The sequence below is a fragment of the Nelumbo lutea genome, chromosome 8, assembly GCF_056320005.1.
Source record: "Nelumbo lutea isolate HS-2025 chromosome 8, American lotus-T2T, whole genome shotgun sequence".
In the NCBI taxonomy this organism is placed as follows: domain Eukaryota; kingdom Viridiplantae; phylum Streptophyta; class Magnoliopsida; order Proteales; family Nelumbonaceae; genus Nelumbo; species Nelumbo lutea.
The window spans coordinates 26,001,750-26,024,556 of record NC_142691.1 but is presented as its reverse complement, the minus strand read 5'-3'; the positions used below and the strand labels follow the sequence as shown (position 1 = coordinate 26,024,556).

At 43.2% G+C, this 22,807-nt stretch overlaps 3 non-coding genes across 3 annotated transcripts; 2 read left to right on the top strand and 1 right to left on the bottom strand.

Annotated features, from left to right (window-relative positions):
- The first annotated feature begins 2,063 nt into the window (after positions 1-2,063).
- On the top strand, positions 2,064-2,135 carry TRNAG-UCC (transfer RNA glycine (anticodon UCC)). The gene has a single exon. It is a non-coding gene; the product is annotated as a tRNA-Gly (tRNA).
- A 5,828-nt stretch (positions 2,136-7,963) lies between these two features.
- Positions 7,964-8,035, top strand: TRNAG-UCC (transfer RNA glycine (anticodon UCC)). Its single transcript has one exon. It is a non-coding gene; the product is annotated as a tRNA-Gly (tRNA).
- An 8,208-nt stretch (positions 8,036-16,243) lies between these two features.
- LOC148843507 (signal recognition particle RNA) lies at positions 16,244-16,551 on the bottom strand. Its single transcript, XR_016104001.1, has one exon.
- Positions 16,552-22,807: the final 6,256 nt, after the last annotated feature.

Below are 22,807 nucleotides of genomic sequence, written 5' to 3'. Positions count from 1 at the left end.
AATTCGCCTCTTTAATTAACTAAAAAAATAGCCCTGTTTGAAATGGGCTTTAGGCCCATTAAGCTTATGTGCTCACTTAACCTTCCTATCTGCTGCCTAGTTGGGCTTCCTTGTATAGCGTGGGACCCAAGCATTGATCTACACATCAGCCACATGGGTTCGGCCCAGCCATTGTTACAAGGACTGGTCGAATACACTGTTAAAGACAGTGCACCCCTTGAAACCCATCAAATGGGCTCTTTGGGCCCAGCACTTACCCTAAGTGGTCCCTGGGCCAAGCCACCTTGTAACACCCAGGGACTGTGGACAAATGCAAGATTAGCCCATCAGGTATTATCCTCAATGTCTTACACTTAACCTCTCAGCCCTTAATGATCATACACTGCCCGAGAAGAGAGGACCTCTCCCTCGGCTGCAAGGAACAGTGTTGCACTCTCCACTTATATGGATCCCAAGAATTAAAACCTTTTTGCAAACATTTTAGAAACCATAATATATATACTTTTATATCTCATATAAAATATACTTTGCAAAACAAATCTCAACAGTTGAAATCGACTACCGGCAGTCTTGGTTTCCAACAGTGAGAGTGCATCCCCGATCATTACCTTTGTCCGACAAAGGGGCTGATCCTGTCACTATGATCACCCACTCAGATGAATTCTCAGATTGTCCCAACATACCCAGTGGTTCATGCGCCTTCCTTAGTGGTTCATGGATGCATAGAACTATAGAAGTAGCTAAGAAAATTGAGAAGGAAAAGGGAAATTAAAATTGATCCACAAGATTCCATAAAAACCCATCAAAGATCTAGAGAGAGAATGAAACCCAAGAAGCAAAGAACATAATCTCTTCCCTTGAATGAATCCAGTAGTTGTTACAGACTTACAGTAAAAAAAAGAAAGCCAAAGGTGTTTGTCCGATTGGGCTTGACTCTTAGGGCAGTTATTGGGACAGGGAAGCACTGGCTCGTTGTCCTTCCAATTGAAGGAGCGGGAGGTTTTCGTCGCTCTGTGAAGCTAGCCTGATGCGGTGCCCTCCACTCTAAGTGCCATACGACTCAAGCTAATGGATAGTGTGCTAGCCAGTAAGGCCTATCATGTCCATCTAATCCGGGCGTGATGTGGATAATTCCTATGGTTGTGCAGCATGATCCTGACAAGCTCGGAGATAGCTGGCATGATTCTAGAAGTCTGATGTGTTACCTCAGTGAGTTAGGCAATCCCGAGCTACCCATACCTTGGTCATTGCCGAGGTGTCTGAGACGCCCGAGGTGGCTTGGCCCACCGAGGTGGAAAGTGGTGCTAAGATGGTGGTAAGTGCTGACTCACAGTCTAATTGACAGGTCGCGTCCACGTGTCCTCTGTTTACTAGGTTAGGCCAAATCACCCTTCATCAATTATTATTATTATTGTTATTATTGTTATTATTATTATTATTATTATTATTATTATTATTTGTATATATGTATGTATGTAGCTATTTGAGTTTGGTTCGAAGCTCGGTTGAAGCTGAATCAAATTTGAATTGCTCGTAAAGAGCTCGACTCATGGCCACTCCTAAATCCAAGGCTTAGTGAAAATAATAAAAATTTGTTATAGGCAAGATGACTTTTATAACCCGCACCATTGAAGTGGTATCCCATAACCCAAACTATTTTTCCGAGTAATCCCACTAGTCACCCAAGATTCTACCACTAAGACCCAACCACTTGAAATAATATTCCATCGGTGGCCATGGTGGTACACTTGTTCTAGACTCCTAGTATTATATATTGAAATAATTTTTATTTTAATAGTTATCAAAATTTTTATTTAATGACTAATAATTCAAAAAATAGAAGTAAATACCATAAAGACATCCATATTTGTAGTAGAGACTTGAGATTAAGGGTACGCATGGATTCGGTTTCAAGGCAGAACCTATAACCTACCTTATAAGAATTGGTCAAAATTCCATGGGTTTTATTCGGTTCTAAGGCAGAACTTATAACCTAGTTTATAAGAATTGGTTAGAATTCCAAAATTCAGGATTATGTGTGACTAGTTCATCAAATCAACAAAGCGTTTGTAGTCCAACGGTTACGATAATTGCCTTCCAAGCAATAGACCCGGGTTCGACTCCTGGCAAACGCATTCTGATGTTATTCTTTAGTTTGTAGATAATTAATGCTTTCTCATGCATGGGTAATTTAATTAGCAATATTTTTTTTCATTAATTTGTAGACCCGGGTTCGACTCTCGGCAAACGTTTGTACTTTAATTATCAATATTGTTTTCATTCATGGGTAATTAATTAATTTACTATTAGTGGTTTTCATTTTTAGTTATCAAAATTTTATTTTGAAACAATTTTTATTTTTATAGTTATCAAAATTTTTATTTAATGGATAATAATTGAAAAAAGGGAAAATTCCAAATAGATACACTATACTTTAGGAAGATTGCCAATTTAGTACCCGAATTTTAAATTCCAACTTTTGAAATAAAATACACTGTTCATCACCTTCTTTCTCAACAAAATGAATCAGAATCGAAAGGGCTCGCCGCTAGCCACCACCATAGCCTACCGGAGGGGTGATGTTCTCAGTTCGCCACCATAACCGCCACCATGGCCCATGCTTGACACTCAAGCTTTACGTCAGACTTGGAGATGCAGGAAATATAAAATTAAGACTAAATTAAAAAAAAAAATCTGAATCAAGAGATTTTCTTTTGCCACTAATGCGTTTCTGTGTCTAGATATCACAGATATCACAGCCACCTGTGCTTCATTTAGGCTGTATTGTGCTGTATTCCAAACTGGGGGTTTCTAGTTCATTGTTATTTTTTCTTTTTTTTTTCCTGTTGTTTCATTCATTTGTAAAGTAGTCGATCAACCGTCAAGCAATAAGGGCGAAGTGTTGAAAGAAATCCAGTATAGAGAAAGAGATCTCACTTTGCTTGGAGTTTTATTCACAGGCATGTTGCCTGCAACCATGTCCAATTCAACCTCCTTGTCCGAGGAAGCTAGTGTCTCTTCTGGTACTAGAGTTCAGGACTTAAGTAGCTTGAAACCTATGTTCTCTGTCATTTCTCAGCAGCCGCAACAACAGAAGATCAAGAGGAAGAGAAATCTCCCTAGAAACCCAGGTAAATGTCCCTCCTTGTTCTTCATTTTCGTTTTTATTGTGTTGGATTTCTTGCAACTGATTCTAATTAATCTCCCTATATGTGTCTTTTATTTTATTGTTTCAGACCTAGATGCTGAAGTGATTGCTTTATCCCGTAAAACTCTATCGGCAACCAACAGATTTGTACGCGAGATCTGCAACAAGGGTTTTCAGAGAGATCAGAACCTTCAGTTTCACAGGAGAGGCCATAATCTTCCGTGGAAGCTGAGGCAGAGAACCAGCAAAGAGATCAAAAAGAGAGTCTATGTGTGCCCCGAGCCTTCATGCGTTCATCACCACCCTTCAAGGTCTCTCGGTGATCTCACGGGAATTAAAAAACACTTCTGCAGGAAACACATATTACTCGACTGGAAGGTTCTATCTTTAGGTCGGTGTAGAAGGCTTTGAATTTACGATCAGTGAATTGAGTGCCGTTGTTAGTGATGAGGATTCGAGGAATGCCGAACCTACAAACAATGCTCTGCCAAAAGATGTTTCAGGCATTCTGTGCAGTGATATGTGCCAGGGCTTTGGCATCCACCCACTTGGTGAAGTAGTCCATTATGACAAGGAGGAATTTCTTTTTCCTGACTTTGGTAGGGAAAGGTCCAAGGATGTCCATTCCCCACTAAGCGAAGGGCCACAGACTCATGATCGTCTTCAGAGGAACTACTGGCTAATGAAGGTTCGAGTGCCTTTGACAAAAGTTGCATTTTCTGACGAGTTGGACTGCGTTTTGCTTCATTGTCGACCAGAAGTAGCCTTGTTGAAGTGCCTTATGAGCCAGGGTTCGAGCACTGAGGTAGTCTTCGTAGATACCATCGTGTATCTTCCTATGGACATAGTCGGCCTTAGAAGGGAGGAGACACCTTAGGTAGGGGAGAGTGTGTTACTGGTGGTAGAGTTGTTCCTGGATGAGGCAGTACCGGCCGACCAGTGTACGAGCCTCTTGGCCTCAATTCAGTCTTTCGGTAGCGTGCCATCCCAAAGGTATTGTGTTATGGGCTCCATTTGAGATTGGCAAGGTGGTTTTCAGCCTTTTTGGTCTTTACCAGGTTGTCATTCACGTACGCCTCCACGTTGTAGCCGAGCTGATCTTTAAAAATGTGGTTCACGAGCCACTGATAAGTAGGATCAATGTTCTTGAGACTGAAGGGCATCACTTTATAGTAGTAAAGTCCTCGGTCAGTGATGAAGGTTGTCTTCTCCTGGTCATCTGGATGCATCTGGATTTGGTTGTAGTTTGAGAATGCAACCATGAAGCTCAAGAGTTCATGCCCCGCCATTACGTCGACGAGTTGGTCGATCCCCGGTAGTGGAAGCTATCTTTGGGATAGACTTTGTTTAAGTCGGTGAAATCAATACATATCCTCCACTTTCTGTTGGCCTTCTTCACCATTACCACGCTTGCCAGCCAGTCCAGGTATTTGACTTCTCAAATGATGCCGACATCAAATAGCTTCTAGATTTCTTCGTTGATCGCCTGCCACCGTTCTGAGGTGAAGGTTCTCTTCTTCTTCCTAATGGGTCGGTAGTGCGGGTCAGTTTTCAAGCGGTGGGTGATGACCTTGTCCTTCACTTGTTGTACGAGGTCATCCCGAAGATGATCTTCTAGGAGGGATCTAACTTGGACCATCTTCTCAGGGTCTTCTTTGGTGACCGACACCTGTATAAGAGAAATGGTACACTCTCTCCACTTCTCATAGTTCCCTATATCCTCTTCCCCTAAAAGAAAGCCTCTCTCCATCGCTCACAATTCCTAGTCTCCTCCACCTCTTTCACCAAAAGAATGTCTTAACACACCACAGTTGTATCTCCATCCCTGAAGTAGTCACCTCATTCCATCAACCCTTTCCCACTTAGATCCATCCTCCTGGCCGCACCACCCCCTTAAATCAAATTTCAATTGAGGATGAAAATTCCCTTAAAAACAAATTAATAATGCATTCTTCATCACTCATTCACACTGATGAGGAAGTAACAGTTCATGTTGGAATCGAACCATCACACAGGAAGACACACTATGAGGAGCCACTTGTTGGTTTTTTGTATTTGTTGGTTTACAAAAACAAATGAGAGCACTTCCATTGAAGAAGCAAGAGTGATCTTGCTAAAAACAAATGAAAATGAGAATGAGGCAGAACGAAGGCTGTTAGATATAAGACAGGCAGTAGGGATGGTAATTCAGAGAAATCTATGTGGAGTGAATTCTTGAGGCCATCTCCTTCACTTTAGTGAGTGTTGCTTTCCGGTCTTGGAACCCAATGTTTCCAATAGATTACAAATGGGCAAATAGTTGGAATGAGGAGCAAGGGAGAGAGAGGGAGAGGGAGGGAGAGAGAGCAAGGTCGGTGCCATTGGTTCTAATTTCTATTGTTGTTTTATTTTTTTTTTTACTATGGCTTCTTTCCTTGGGTCGTCGTTCCCAACAAAAGATAAACATACTAGAGCTATGCTCTTTGCAACAACAATCCTGGGCACCCCCAAGCCAACATTGGTAGCTGAAGGATTATCTGACATTGCTTCTCAGAGAGTTGATCGAAGAGCCGCTAATGGTGGCAAGCAAGTGATGATAGTGCCAGTGTCTGTAATGGTCCTAGAGGAGCAAAGCACTGTTTAGGGAGATGACGTGGAGTTTAAGAGATTCTCAGATATGAGATTTGGACTGGATCTGACCACCGAAGGAGCATGGAGCCTATGTACCAGATCTAAGATTTTTCAGTTAATCTCTGTTAGAGCAGTCCACCATGTGGGGAAATAGGTGAGGAGAGAGAGAGATCGAAAGGGTATTTTCAGAAGTTTTGAAAAAAAAAATATTGGTCACATGATGCTATGTGACTGAGCATGATGACGGTAAGGGAATGAACTTTATTTTAAACTGTCAATCCAAAGCAATTTAAGTAGGAATATATGCAGAATATTAGACATTGATCTCAATGTCCAATGTGGCAAGATATAACTTTATCATCTGGGTCAATCTGATTCAATGGGTGCGAGCATAACCGAATGTCATTCTTCCAGGCCTCCCCACTAATGAACCAAGGTTCTACAACTAAGATGCAATCACCTGAAATGGTGTCCAATTGGGTGGTCATGGCTAGATAATGATATCATCACATACCTTCAACAAATTAAGATTTCCTCCATTTTGATCACTTTTAAATTCAAACACTGAAAGGCAAAATGTTTCCATTTGTAGGTTTCCATAATATCATATATCATATGATGAAACAACCAAACCCAGTGATTCTTGCCTGGAAAGCTGAAGAAAACTTGAAAATCCGTAGTGAAAATAGTAGAGCAACATTCTGCAAGGAAAGTTTGATCTGCTTGTATTTCTCTCCTACCCAATTTTAATGAACAAGTTTTTCCATTTGTTTTCTCTTCCTTTTGGTCTTTCAAGAGTTATTGTATTATGTTTTAGACAAATTCCAAAGAATGGAAGGACACCATGGACAGTTAAAAAACTATTCAGTCGTACGCCTTCCTTAGTGGTTCATGGACACATAGAACTATAGAAGTAGCTAAGAAAATTGAGAAGGAAAAGGGAAATTAAAATTGATCCACAAGATTCCATAAAAACCAATCAAAGATCTAGAGAGAGAATGAAACCCAAGAAGCAAAGAACATAATATCTTCCCTTGAATGAATCCAGTAGTTGTTACACACTTACAGGAAAAAAAAGAACGCAAAAGGTGTTTGTCCGATTGGGCTTGACTCTTAGGGCAGTTATTGGGACAGGGAAGCACTGGCTCGTTGTCCTTCCACTTGTAGGAGCGGGAGGTTTTCGTTGCTCTGTGAAGCCAGCCTGACGTAGTGCCCTCCACTCTAAGTGCCATATGACCCAAGCTAATGGATAGTGTGCTAGCCAATAAGGCTTATCGTGTCCATCTAATCCAGGCATGATGTGGATAATTCCTACGGTTGTGCGGCATGATCCTGATGAGCTCAGAGATAGCTAGCATGATTCTAGAAGTCTGATGTGTTACCTCAGTGAGTTAGGCAATCCCGAGCTACCCATACCTTGGTCATTGTCGAGGTGCCTGAGACGCCCGAGGTGGCTTGGCCCATCGAGGTGGAAAGTGGTGCTAAGATAGCGGTAAGTGCTGACTCACAGTCTAATTGATAGGTCGCGTCCACGTGTCCTCTGTTTACTAGGTTAGGCCAAATCACCCTTCATCAATTATTATTATTATTGTTATTATTGTTATTATTATTATTATTATTATTATTATTATTATTATTATTATTATTATTATATGTATATATGTATGTATGTAGCTATTTGAGTTTGGTTCGAAGCTCAGTTGAAACTGAATCGAATTCGATTTGCTCGTAAAGAACTTGACTCATGACCACTCCTAAATCCCAGACTTAGTGAAGTGGTATCCCATAACCCAAACTATTTTTCCCGGTAATCCCACCAGTCACCCAAGATTCTACCACTAAGACCCAACCACCTGAAATAATATTCCATCGGTGGCCTTGGTGGTACACTTGTTCTAGACTCCTAGTATTATATATTAAAATAATTTTTATTTTTATAGTTATCAAAATTTTTATTTAATGACTACTAATTAAAAAAATAGAAGTAAATACCATAAAGACATCCATATTTGTAGTAGAGACTTGAGATTAAGGGTACGCATGGATTCGGTTTCAAGGTAGAACCTATAACCTACCTTATAAGAATTGGTCAGAATTCCATGGGTTTTATTTGGTTCTAAGGCAGAACCTATAACCTTGTTTATAAGAATTGGTTAGAATTCCAAAATTCAGGATTATGTGTGACTAGTTCATCAAATCAACAAAGCGTTTGTAGTCCAACGGTTAGGATAATTGCCTTCCAAGCAATAGACCCGGGTTCGACTCCCGGCAAATGCATTCTGATGTTATTCTTTAGTTTGTAGATAATTAATGCTTTCTCATTCATGGGTAATTTAATTAGCAATATTTTTTTTCATTAATTTGTAGACCCGGGTTCGACTCTCGGCAAACGTTTGTAGTTTAATTATCAATATTTTTTTCATTCATGGGTAATTAATTAATTTACTATTAGTGGTTTTCAATTTTAGTTTCTTATTTTATGATAATTATTAATTAACTAAATAATTAAATTAATTTCTGATGATTAGTTTTAATTAATCAAATAATAATTGTTACTTATTTATTTGTGTTTTAGAAATTATTTTCTTTTTATTAATATACTTATGATATTATTATTAATTTATTTTCTAGTTTAATTATTATTAAAGAGAAATCATTAATTGTTATTGTTATGCAATAGTAATGAGCTAATAATTTTAATTATTTTCATTTAGTTTAATAAATTCTTAATTGTTAATTTACTGTAAAAAATTAATTAATAAATTGTAAATATTTAAAATTATTATTTATGAACTAGGAATAAAATGATTGTAGCTAAAGATGATTCCTTTCGTAACTATAGCCATGAAATTATAGTTATTCATGGCTATAGTGATAAATTGATCTTTAACCACGGATATAATAACTTTTAACCATGGACAAATTGTCCGTAGCTATAGCTCAACTTCTGCTTTCGTAACTTATAGCCACGAACACATTATAACCGTGGCTTTAAATATATTTTAGCCACGGACAGAATAACTTTTAACCACGGACAAAGTGTCCGTAGTTAAAGCTCAACTTTTGCTTTTGCAACTTATAGCTATGGATACATTATAACGGTGGCTATTAATATCTTTTATCCACGGACATAATAACTTTTAACCACGGACAAATTACACGTAACTAAAGCTCAACTTTTTGCCACGGACAAATTGTCCATAGTTGAAGCTCAACTTCTATTTTTGTAACTTATAACCACAGATACATTATAACAGTGGCTATAAATATCTTTTAGCCACGTACAGAATAACTTTAACCATGAACAAATTGTTCGTAGCTAAAGCTTAACTTTTTGCTACGGACATCAAATTGTCTGTGGTTATATCGCATGTTTTAGCTACACTTTTTTTACCGCAGCTAAAGTACCATAGTTATAGCCCCATTTTCCTATAGTGTTCATCAATCCTCTATTCCTACAGGGCATCATTCGTGGTATAAACCTCCAACGGATATAATTAAGATAAATATTGATGTTGTTGTCATAGCCACTGTTTCCTTAGATGGTCGGACCGTTTGGCTTGGAAATCATTTAGGCAATCGGTTCCATTTTACCTCAAACCCAACTTAGGACCATTCAATTCATTCAATAGTTTTAGGCCATTTTTTATTTTTTAATTATTTTTATCAGAACGGGCCATTCAATCAGATCGGATAGTCGAACTGTTGATTCAAAAACTGGTGACCAGAATGGTGGATCCGAATTTGTTTTTAAAACATTGCTCTTAAGTGTTGTAGAAGGTTATGGCGTTATAATTAATCAATTCTTCGACTTTTGTTGGTGGAAAATTTGATCCCACCGTAGAGGCTTCACTATTAGTTGCTGACTACAGAAATTTACTTCACTGCCTTCCTTCTTACTTAGTAGTATGTTCCACAATCTGCCAATCTAGATTTTCTACTTCCCAGATTTTCCCATCACCGTTGTTCATCAATCTTTTTTCCCAAAGAGAGACAACACAGAAAATATAGCATGTTAAATCCAAATCGAAAAAACCAAATAGTAAAATCAAGTCGATTCTGAATTTGTTATGGGCCCATGTGTAGGATCTCTTCACGGGGCGGTCCACGGGGAAAACTCCTAGCCTTCCCTTGCCCTTCCCTTTGCGTACTGACCCTATTGTGTTGAACTAGGGGGCGATTTGTCCAAGAGATCACCCTAACTCTCCTAAGCTCTTCTCTTGATCGAAAATTCAATGCCTTTTCATTAATTCGTGGCTCCGTAATAAGGAGATTATAGAAGGGAATTCCTAGTTAAACTCAAACTCCAACTTGAACTCAAACTCCTAATTACCTACTCCTAATGGTAACACAACGCCTATTTAAGCTAAGATAAGATAGAGTAGCTGGCGGCAAGTTGGTAAGAAGAGATAAGTGTGGACCCACCCTGATGAGCTATCATGTGGGTCCTGCTCTACTGCTACTGTTGGGCGGCGTGCACATCTCACAGTGTTGCTGCCGAGCGGTGCGTACTGCGCGCTGCCGGCAGTAGGTGCTGTTATGCGTGCCGCTGCTTGTGACTGTGCCGCAATGTGCTGTCAGGCGGTGTGTCCATAACATCACACCCCTCCTAGACAACGAGCTTGTCCTCAAGCTCGAGAGCTGGGTAGGCACTGTGAAGGTCGGTCCAGGGAATCCAGGTGGCCTCTTCTGAGGGTAGTCCTTCCCATTCTACGAGAACCTCGAAGGTACCCTGATTGATGCGTGACCGGATGATAGCTCGAGGGTGGAGGATGGGTCTGCCATCCTTTAGAGGGGATAGAGAAGGCACGTGCTTAGGGAGAGTCCCTATAAAAGGCTTCAGTAGGGACCCATGGAAGACGTCATGGATTCTACTGTGCTCTGGTAGCTCAAGTTGATAGGCAACCTTCCCGACCTGCCGGAAAATCTTGAAGGGCCCATAAAATCTGGGGCCCAGCTTGGGGAGGCCACGCTGCCTGAGGGAGAGCTGGCAGTACGGTTGGAGCTTCAGCCAAATGAACTGATCGTAGGTTTGCTTCATACACGCCTGTGCCTACTGCAAGCGTGGGGAGACTTTGTCCAGGAGGGCGTCGCGGTCTTGGAGACTGTGATCTACTTCTTCCAACCGTGTGGACCCTGGTTCGTAAGATAAAAGATGGGGAGGGTCTCGGCCATACACAACCCGGAAGGGGGTCATGCCAAGGGAGGAGTGGTAGGACGTGTTGTAGCAATATTCGGCCCAAGGAAAACAATCCACCCAGCGTCGTGGTAGGTCCCCTACGAAACAACGGAGGTACATCTCTATGGTCTGGTTGACAACCTCCGTTTGTCCGTCCATTTGTGGGTGGTAGGCGGATGAGAAAGCCAGGGTCGTGCCTTGTTATCGGAACAGCTCCTTCCAAAAGGTGCTAGTGAAGACTGAGTCCTTGTCACTGATGATGGACTCTGGCAGCCCATGTAGGAGGAAGATGTGTGTGAAAAAGGCGTGGGCCACAGAGACTACACTGTATGGGTGGGACAACGGGATAAAATGGGCATACTTGGAGAAGCGGTCCACCACCACGAATAAGACTGATTTCCCTCTGACTTTAGGCAAGCCTTCAATGAAGTCCATGGAGATATTGGCCCAAATCTGTGTTGGAAGTGAGAGGGGCTGTAGGAGGCCAGCCAGGGGTAAATTCTCCCATTTTTGTTGTTGACATGTAGAGCAGTTTTAGATGAAATCCCTAACTGAGCAGCGCATACCATACCAATGAAAATCGGCGCGGACGCGGTGCAATGTCTTTTGAACCCCTTCGTGGGTGGCGTTATTGATGCTGGCGATGATGGCTGGAATCAATGGGCAATCTGTCGAGAGATATACCCTCCCTTTGTACAGCACAAGTCCCTCATGGATTGACCAGTTCGGGCTGGTTGTCCCTACCTGTAATTCTTGCACCCGATCCCTCCAAGTTGGTGATTGGGGCAGTACGCTCCTTAGGTTCTCCAATAGGGTAACGCGGGGCTGGGAGATCGCGCAAAGGTGGACCGTGTCTTCATCACACCTAGATAGTGCATCGGCGGCACGGTATGAAGCCCCTGCCTTGTGGTCTACACAGAAGTCAATCCCTAGCAATTTACTTGCCCAATGCTACTGGGGTGGAGTAGTAAGCCGCTGCTCTAGAAGGTACTTGAAGTTGTAATGGTCTGTCTTCATGACGAAAGGTCTGCCCCACAAATATGGTCTCCAGTGTTGGACGGCCTTGGCGAGCCCAATTAATTCACGCTCGTAGGCAGGTAGCTTTAGGTGCCAGATTGCAAGCTTGCGGCTGAAAAAGGCTATGGGGTGCTCTTACTGCTGCAGCACCGCATCGATGCCTATGCCAGAAGCATCACACTCAACCGTATACTCCTGATTAAAGTTTGGTAGCTGCAGCACGGGGGTAGAGGAGAGTGCCTCTCTTAAGTTTGTGAAGGCGACGTCCGCTGCTTCATCCCACTGGAACACATTCTTCTTCAACAACTTGGTTAATGGGGCAGCCAGGAGTCCGTAGTCTCTTACAAACTTGCGGTAGTATCCCATGAGACCTAAGAACCCATGGATAGCCCTAGTGTACTGAGGCTTGGGCCACTCCCGAATGGCCAGAATCTTTGAGTCATCTACCGAGACTCCTTTCCTGTTGATTATATGTCCTAGATAAAGGACTTGTTGTTCTCCGAAGGAACACTTGGTTCGTTTTAGGAAGAGCTTATGTTGGCGAAGCAGCTCTAGAACTGTTCATAGGTGACGAACGTGCTCCACCCACGATGCACTGTAAATCAGGATGTCGTCAAAAAATACTAGGATGAACTTGCGGAGGTGGGTTCTAAATACCTCGTTCATCAAGGCCTGAAATGTGGATGGAGCATTTGTGAGACCAAAAGGCATGACCAAGAATTCAAAGTGGCTGTGATGAGTTCGGAAGGCTGTTTTCTTCACATCTTCTGGGGCCATTCGAACCTGGAAGTAGCCTAACCTGAGATCCAGCTTAGAGAAATATTGAGACCCATGGAGCTCATCTAGCAGTTCGTCCACCACAGGGATCGGAAACTTGTCCTTGGCAGTCCTATTGTTGAGCTCCCAATAGTTTACACAGAAACTCCAGGTGCTGTCTTGTTTTGGCACAAGCAAGACTGGCAAAAGAATGGGGAGCAGCTTGGGCGGATAATACCCTACTTCATCATTTCTATACAATGGTTCTCTATCTCATCCTTCTGAAGGTGTGGGTAGCGGTACAACCAAACGACCATAGGTCTAGTGCCTGGCATTAATGGTATTCGATGGTCACACAATCAGATAGGGGGAAGGCCCTTGGGTTCTGAGAACACGTTTGGAAAATCGGCCAGAAGTTTCTCCATCTCGGTAGTGTGCAAGGCATTGCCATGGAGAGTATGTACTTGTGGTCTTTTAGCTCTCATCTTGGTCCCTTTCCAGGTGACTTGTTTTCCATGTAGGTTAACCGTCATGTTCAAGGCATTGAAGTCCCATAGGTTATGGCTGAGGGTGATGAGCCACTTAACTCCCAATACTATATCAAACTCATCTAGGGGCAATACAAACAGATCAGCGAGGAATGGTTCAGAATCCACCTGTATTTGGATGTTTCGGCAGATCCTTGGGCTGTGAACTCTCTCCCCATTTTCTACGGCTACCTGAAGCTGTGGCCTGTCTTCCACCGGTAGTTTCAGTTGGAGTGCCGCCTGCTTGCTGATGAAATTATGTGTGCTCCCTGAGTCCACCAAAACCCGTACCTATTTTCCTGCTACTTGGGCCTGCAGTTGCATGGTTTGAGAGTTTTGTATTCCGGTGATGGCGTGAAGGGAGATCTCGGGTCTTAGAGTTGTCTGCTCCTCTTCTTCCTCCTCCAGTTCGTCTACCAGGAGGCAGAACAACCGCTTGCAGCGGTGGCCGATAGAGTACAATTCGTCATAGTTGAAGCATTGACCCTTGGCTCGGCATTCTGCCATCTCGGCTCTAGATAGGCATCTGATGGGAGGTGTCGTCGTGTTGCTCCCTATGCTGGTTGCAGATTGGGGAGGGTTATTGGAGAAAGGTTATGGTTCCTTGTTGGCTGTCAGCGAAGATCTTCCTCCAGTAGGCTTTGGGTTTGTCCAATTCGTTGCTGGGCATCCCATGCTGGACGGCCCTCTACTAATCTGCAGTTTGCGCTCGAAGGCTCGGGCAAAATTCATTGTTGTGACCAGGTTAGGCAAGCTCTGCATCTCTACGTCAATTCGTAGAGGTTTGGATAGGCCAGATGTGAACATATCCACCTGCTGGTCTGGGCGTACTGAAGAGGCTCTGGCAAGAAGGGTCTGAAACTGCCGCTGATATTCTGCAACGGTCCTTGTCTGCTTGAGGTTAATGAGTTCCCCCAAGGGTTGCTTGTTAATGGGGGTCCAAATCGAAGGAGGCAGTACGACTTGAACTGCTCGCAACTAAGACCTGGTTCTTCCTGCTCTACTTGGTAGAACCAGAGCTCCACTTCTTCGGTTAGGTGAAATGCGGCCAGGCTGACCTTGTCTTTCTCCTCCGTGCGCTGATTACAGAAGAATTGCTCACAGCGGTACAGCCATTCCAGTGGGTCACTGCTACCGCTTTCGGATGAAAACTCCAGACGACTGTATTTGGGTATGACTGCTGCAGCTGGGTGGTGTCTTGTCATTTGTCGGAGCCTTCAGCTCGTTCTAGGTGGCGGCTGTGGTTGGTGGTCACCTCTTTAGGGCTCCTTTCTTTGGTGGCGAAGTATAACTCTAACAGGCGCCGAAGTTCCCTGACATCCTCCTTGACCTCTCTTTCTTCTACGTGATTTTCCACGAGTTGGTATTCAAGTTCATGGGCCTTTGATGATAATTGCTCCAGGTCACCCATGATGCTAGGCTCTGATACCAAAATGTTATGGGCCCGCACGTAGGATCTCGTCACGGGGCGGTCCACGGGGAAAACTCCTAGCCTTCCCTTGCCCTTTCATTTGCGTGCTGACCCTATTGTGGCAAACTAGGGGGTGATTTGTCCAAGAGATCACCCTAACTCTCCTAAGCTCTTCTCTTGATCGAGAATTCAATGCCATTTCATTAATCCGTGGTGCGTGTTGCACGCTGTCAGGCGGTACGTGCTACTGTGCGGCGCTGCCGGGCTGTGCATGCTATGCGCTGCCAAGTGGTACGTGCTGCTGTGCGGCGCTGCCAGGCGGTGCGTGCTGCTACGCAGCCCGCTGTGCGTGCCGCTGCCTATGACTGCGCCGCAATGTGCTGTCAGGCGATGTGTCCATAACAGAATATCCGTCACTTTTGTTCTTGAGCATGAAGTTGTGAAAAGATCCATGTACCAAGCCAAGAACACCAGCGCGTACAGCTCCTACGTCTTAAGAAAAATCCCTAATTGCAACAACTAAGATATAGGAAGAATAAGAATACATCTCTACTACCTAAATCAACTTAACAAAAATCCTAGAAAACATTAAGGGATTTCACTTTGGGAAAAATTTTCTCTAGTCCAAATGGAGAAATTTGCACCACTTGAACATGATTTGGGGGAGTAGATTTTGAAAAGCAGCACTAGGATACTAAACAAATGTGTCTGTCTCCTGTAAGTTGAAAGATATTCATGGCAGCAGAGATTGAACCAACTGATTTTGTGCCCTATATTTGAAAACCGGAATTAAAGGAACGAAAAACGTTAGAAATGAGGGAGTGTGAAATTGGATTGAAGAATTGAAAGTGCAGAATGGCAAGAAAATCAGATACCGTAGATGATTTTCTACTTTGTGAAACCTTGGATTGAAAGTGCAGTGTGGCAAGTCCCGATATCGTTCAAGAGGAAGAACTCAAATGAGTTAATTTGGGGTTTAAAACAGGGGCATGCCTTGTCATTTCAAAATTATTCATGGGCATTTTGGACTTTGCGCTAGGTCTAAAAAGTGTCTAAGTGTGTGAAGTGTTGGTCCATGGTCTTAGAATTTCTGATCTGAAAATACATTTAGGATCATACTTTCAGACTTAAACACAAACACATATGGCGTCTGAAAAGTAACATTTTCAAACTTCGAAGGTCTAAGAAGTGTTATGAAATGCCACCTTAATTATCAGGCACAATAAGCTAAATCCGACCCACCCTTCCATCTCTAGGTTCAATTTGGAAATTTTTTTTTAAATTTTCCAACCGCTCTCAAGCTCTTTTAAGCAACCTTCTAAATGCCATTTCGTGAAAGCTGAAGCCATGCATGTTAGGTTGATTTTTTGACAAATTCCAAAGAATGGAAGGACATAAGAATGGACAGTTAAAAAACTATTCAGCCGCGCGCCTTCCATAGTGGTTCATGGATGCATAGAACTATCACAGTAGCTAAGCAAATTGAGAAAGAAAAGGGAAATTAAAATTGATCTACAAGATTCCATAAAAACCCAAATCTCTTCCCTTGAATGAATCCAGTAGTTGTTACAGACTTACAGTAAAAAAAGAAAGCAAAAGGTGATTGTCCGATTAGGCTCGACTCTTAGGGCAATTGTTGGGACAGGGAAGCACTAGCTTGTTGTCCTTCCACTGATAGGAGCGGGATGTTTTCGCTGCTCTGTGAAGCCAGCCTGACACGGTGCCCTCCACTCTAAGAGCCATATGACCAAAGCTTTTGTTCAAGTCACATGGTTCAACACCCTACTTGGAATGGGCGTGCCAGCAAATTAGCTCCGACTGCACCTGCTTGTTAGAATCGGACCAACGTTCAATCACCTTGGTGCCCTCGCTTGAGTTACAAGCTTGTGCTACCTAGCTTGGCAACATCTAATGGACTGATGGATCTAATAAGGAACAAGAACTTCTTATGCTTTACCAATATGGGACTTTTGCCATATACGTGGTGTTCATCTCAAGTTCTCAATCTAAGAATATTGTGGAAGTTAAAGGTTCTTGTTTGGAGGGATTATTCAACTTTAAAGCTATTTATCCAAGTTACAAAGCAATTGAGGTGGGATGGGAAATATTAATAATTTCAAATTCTTGTTGATCTTAATGTCCATTTCGCAGTAAACTAATTATTAACTCCAAGCAGGGGTGGATTTGAGCTGAGCCGAGCTTGAATAGCTAGAACCTTGAGCTCGAGGTCGTCTCATGTCAAAAGTTCCTAAGATTAAGATTGCTTCGGCTCAAGCTTGATTTGAGAAAAATGTTCTATCGAAATAAAAAAAGTTATATATAAAAAATATTTTTATTTGATATTTAAAAATTAAATCTATAATAATTAGTTATTATTATATATAAAAAGAAAAATATTATATATCATATTTTTATCATATAGATTATTTGTACCCAAATTTTAAATTCCAACTTTTAAAATAAAATACAGTGTTCATCACCTTCTTTCTCAACAAAATGAAACAGAACCGAAAGGGCTCACCGCTAGCCACCACCATAGCCTACCGGAGGGGTGATGTTCTCAGTTCGCCACCGTAACCGCTACCATGGCCCATGCTTGACACTCAAGCTTTACGTCAGACTTGGAGATGCAGGAAATATAAAAGTAAGAATAAATTAAAAAAAAATAATCTGAATCAAGAGATTTTCTTTTGCAACTAATGCCTTTTTGTGTCTAGATATCACAGCCACCTGTGCTTCATTTAGGCTGTATTGTGCTGTATTCCAAGCTGGGGGTTTCTATTTCATTGTTATTTTTTCTTTTTTTTTTCCTGTTGTTTCATTCATTTGTAAAGTAGTCGATCAACCGCCATGCGGTAAGGGCGAAGTGTTGAAAGAAATTCAGTATTGAGAAAGAGATCTCACTTTGCTTGGTGTTTTATTCACAGGCATGTTGCCTGCAACCATGTCCAATTCAACCTCCTTGTCCGAGGAAGCTATTGTCTCTTCTGGTACTAGAGTTCAGGACTTAAGTAGCTTGAAACCTATGTTCTCTGCCATTTCTCGGCAGCCGCAACAACAGAAGATCAAGAAGAAGAGATATCTCCCCAGAAACCCAGATAAATGTCCCTCCTTGTTCTTCATTTTCGTTTTTATTGTGTTGGATTTCTTGCAGCTGATTCTAATTAATCTCCCTATATGTGTCTTTTATTTTATTGTTTCAGACCCAAATGCTGAAGTGATTGCTTTATCCCCTAAAACTCTATTGGCAACCAACAGATTTGTGCGCGAGATCTGCAACAAGGGTTTTCAGAGAGATCAGAACCTTCAGTTTCACAGGAGAGGCCATAATCTTCCGTGGAAGCTGAGGCAGAGAACCAGCAAAGAGATCAAAAAGAGAGTCTATGTGTGCCCCGAGCCTTCATGCGTTCATCACCACCCTTCAAGGTCTCTCGGTGATCTCACGGGAATTAAAAAACACTTCTGCAGGAAACACAGATTACTCGACTGGAAGGTTCCATCTTGAGATGCAGAACAACGGGAACCTTGTTCGTAAACCTAAGGACGACAACAATCCTTACTAGGCTTTCAGAACTAACAGAGAACAAGGTTCCAATGGCTCGTTCTATCTATCAGTAACTCCTGTCACCTATTTTGTGTCCTTTTTCATATATAGTATAGGCCATTCTAGCCTCGAAATGTATCCTGCAGTTGGTTGTAGGCGAAACTTGAGATTAAAGGTAAGCATGGATTGGTTGTATTGGGTTCCAAGGCAGAACCTATAACCTGCTTTATAAGAACTAGTCAGAATTCCATTGGTTTTATTCGGTTCTAAGGCAGAACCTATAACCTAAGGTGTTCAGGTGGTACCGGGTCTTACCTGTTCAGTTGATACCAAACCCTTTTGGGTTTGTGGTCAGTCTCCTCTATTACTGTTCGGTCCATGGCCTTGAGATCACCCTGCTGATGTTCGCCTACTTCCTTCAACTGAAGCTTCACCAGTAGGGGTATTACTATTTCTAATAAGGTGCTGGTTGGGGCCCCGTCTTCAATGAAGCACTGGAAAGTGAAGTGTTTCTTTGTATGTTGTCTTGGAGGATGGCCTCTACTAGCCTAGCTTCGAAAGCCAAGGACCAAAGTAAAGACGCCGAGTGCAACTGAGCTCACCAAGGAGGAGAAGGTGTCGATCAAGATGATCAAAAGGATCGATGTGATGGAATGCACGTCCTTCTCGATGAGATCACTGGTTTGTGCACCGTTCTGATTTTTCCAATTTCTTCTTTTTCCGAGCTATTTCACTTGGTGATTGACTCAGTGTATGTCTTGTGCATATGTTGAAATGGCCAGTTATGAGGAGATGGCTTGATGCATGAGGGCCCTGGCGAAGAGGACGTAGTCTGGAAGGACCCAAGGGATTCAGTCCCAGGTTGTTGAGATGCAGCCAAGGTCTACAAAGTGCACGCCCCGACAATAGAAGAGGCCAAGACACTCCGAGGAAGAAATGGTGGTGGTAAACTTGAAGGAGGGTGCTCAGGGCGACCGCTCCTCTACCCCATAAGAGAATGTGCCGGAGAGTGGCAACATTGTTGTCTACATGCCATAGTGGATTGTTCAACCAGAAGACAGGCTCGAGATGAAGGGCATCCTCGAGCAACTAGTTTGGGGTCTGCTAATGCCGGCCTTCTGGCATGAACTCGCCAGCTCAACAAGCAGTTCTCTGGAGAGCATGGCTCTGCATCAGAGCAGTTTTTTGGTTACTTTTCTTTGGTTGATTACTGCTTTACTATACTGATAGTTGGTTTCTTTTTGCAGAACGCTTGCTCGGCGTTTGCCTTGGTCAACCGCCTTGGGATGTCGCGGTGCCTTTACAAGGCATGAGTGGCCAAGGCCGAGCAGATGAGAACTCGGGTGGCTGAGTTCAAGGTGGAGAAATCGGAGCTGAAGTGTAGCATCAATGAACGTAGCGGCACCGTTCGCAAGTTGAAGGGTAATGTCTCCAAGATGAAGGATGCGTAGGAGGCCTTAAAGAAGGAGGCTAAGGAGAAGGTAGCTCGAGCAGAGGAAGAAGGGGCCACCAATTTCAAGGCCTCAGTGGCTTATTAAAACGAGATGGATGACTTCGCTTCTCAGTCCTGGGCAGAGGGGTTCCACTTTTGCTGGGAGAGGATTGTGCATCGGTTCCTCGACGTTGCTAAGGTCGTGCAGGTTATGTATCCGTTCGATCCCCCTACGCCTACCAAGGATGGCATTGCTGCTATCGAGGTGCCTGAATTGGTCGAGGAGCATCCGACCAAGGAATGAAGTGCTTGTCCAGTGACACTGCTTCCATCTTCTCATCTTGTCTCACTATCGCATATTCTTGTCTTTAAATGATCATTATATGTAGATGTAGTCCCATGAGTTATATAGTAATAGGTGACAATTTGTCCTAGGTTAGTGTTGCTGTTGCTTTTGTTCTGGGATGTATGGCTTTGTCATAATCCTTTTGCAAAGTATACGGCTTGGAATGAAAAGATGTTTTTTGTTCCAAGCTATGCGTCCTTCATCTTTCATCTCCTTTTATTTTGTTGAACTTAAGCGAGTGGGTTAGTTGTAAGCCTCGGTCTTATCCAAGCCAAGGTCTAGGGTAGCCGAGATCTTGATGTCCTTAGTCTTCGTCTTTGTGTTGGCCGAGGTGCTTTTGAGCTCTCATTGCTTGGGGGATGCTTAGAGGCACTTGGTCTCGGGGAGCTTTTTGGGCAAGCTGTGTTCCTCAGTCTACTCTGTTTTGACATGTTATGAGTTGGGTGTGTGGAGTTCGATGGCCGCCCTCTAGCCTTAGGAGGTGGGAACATCGTTCCCACTTCGGGCTCTGGTCGTTGTCGGCTGAGTCATCTAGTCAACTTGGTCAGTCACACATTGCCAAAGTGTGATTGTGTGTGTAGTAACGAATGAAAGCTGTGCGCGGGTGCCACGGTTGTTCTGTCGATGACTTCTAGCTTGTAGGTACCAGGTCCAAGGACTTCAGTCACACTATATAGTCTTTCCTAGTTTGATCTGAGCTTCCCTTCTCCTGGTGTGGGTACTATGACATTGCGAAGGACGAGGTTGTCTGTCTTGAACTATCTTCTTCGAACTTTTGAGTCGTAGTACTTAGCCATCCTATGCTGCTACGCTACCATCTTGAGGTATGCTTGGTCACGTGCTTCTTCTACCAGGTCGAGCTCTACACATAGTCCTCGTTGTTCTACTCGTCATCGTAGAGCTTGGTCTAGAGAGTTGGGGAGCCTATCTCCACGGGGATTATGGCTTCAGCCCCATACGCTAGGTTGAATGATGTCTTTCCGGTAGCTATCCACGGTGTGGTCCTATATGCCTAGAGAATGCTCGGTAATTTCTAGACCCAGCTTCCCTTGACCTTGTTAAGTCTGATCTTTAGCCCGTGTAGTAGGGTTCGATTGGTCACTTCAGTTTGTCCATTGCTTTGTGGTCGGTGAACGCTTATAGTTTGGTGATCTATCTTTAGGTCGGTGTTGAAGGCTTTGAACTTACTATCAGTGAATTGAGTGTCATTGTTAGTGATGAGGATTCGAGGAATGCTGAACCTACAAACAATGCTCTGCCAAAAGATGTTTCGGGTATTCTGTGCAGTGATGTGTGCCAGGGCTTTGGCATCCACCCATTTGGTGAAGTAGTCCACTACAACAAGGAGGAATTTCTTTTTCCCAACTTTGGTAGGGAAAGGTCCGAGGATGTCCATTCCCCACTGAGCAAAGGGCCACAGACTCATGATCATCTTCAGAGGAACTACTGGCTAACGAAGGTTGGAGTGCCTCTAACAAAAGTTGCATATTTTGACGAGTCGGGCTGCATTTTGCTTCATGGTCGGCCAGAAGTAGCCTTGTTGAAGTGCCTTATGAGCCAGGGTTCAAGCACTGAGGTGGTCTTCGTAGATACCTTCGTGTATCTTCCTAAGGACATAGTCGGCCTTAGAAGGGAGGAGACACCTCAGGTAGGGGAGAGTGTGTTATTGGTGGCCTCAATTCAGTCTTTGCGTTGCGTTCCATCCCAAAGGTATTGTGTTATGGGCTCCATTTTGGATGGGCCTTGCTAAATGGGGAGGACGAGGAAGGCTGTTGTTGAGATGCTTGGCTGAGCTAGTGTATCCATTTGGACCGTTAGGTCGAGGTTTGCCTTCTGTGATCTAGTGAGCTTTGAGAGTGCATCAAATTGTACATTCTCAACTCGAGGGACCTATTGGACGGTGAAATGTTCGAGCCACTGGATGAGTTCTTGCACCCTTTGTAGGTAGCTCATCATGGTTGGTGTCCTTGCCTCAAATTGGTTATAGATCTAGTTGACAACCAATTGGGAATCACTAAAGGCTTTGACTCGTCGGGCACCACGGTCTAGGGAGAGCCGAAGTCTAGTAATCAGAGCTTTGTACTCAGTTTCGTTGTTGGATGCCTTGAGTTCAAACTTGAGGGCTTGCTCTAATATGGTGTTGTCTAGGCTGAGGAGGATAAGTCTATCTCTGCTATCCTATTGGTTGGATGAGCTGTCCACATTTTGATTCCAAACCAACGGTGGTGCAACTGGATCTTGTTCGAAGAAGGAGCACTCAGCTAGGAAATCGGCCAAGGCCTGGGCTATGATGTCAAACTCGCTTAGTTTTGTGCTCCATTTCACTATGTGGTCAGATGCTTCCAACCTTTGTAGAACTTGTTTGAGAGACTGGTCAGTAAGCACTTAGACGTTGTGGGCTTGAAAGTAGGGCCTAAGCTTTCTTGCCGAGGTGACTAGGGCTAGGGCGACTTTCTCTACATTCTTGTATTGGATTTTTGTGCCATTGAGGAACTTGTGGGTGTAGTAGATCGGGCTTTGTGTCCAGTCTTTCTCCTTTACTAGTACCAAGTTGACCACCTCTCTCCAGCTGAGAGATAGAGTAGTAGCAAATCTCCGGGGCTCGACTTTGTGAGTAGAGGTGTTAAACTCAGATACCTCTTCAGTTCCAAGATGGACCATTTGCATTTCTCGGTCCACTAGAAATCCATAATCTTTTTTAGGGACTTGAAGATGGGTAAGCATCGGTCTGCAGATTTTGACATGAACTTGTTGAGGGCGACCACTCATCGGTGAGGCGTTGCACTTCTTTCTATGTCCGAGGTGATTGCATATCGAGGATGGCCTTGATCTTCTCA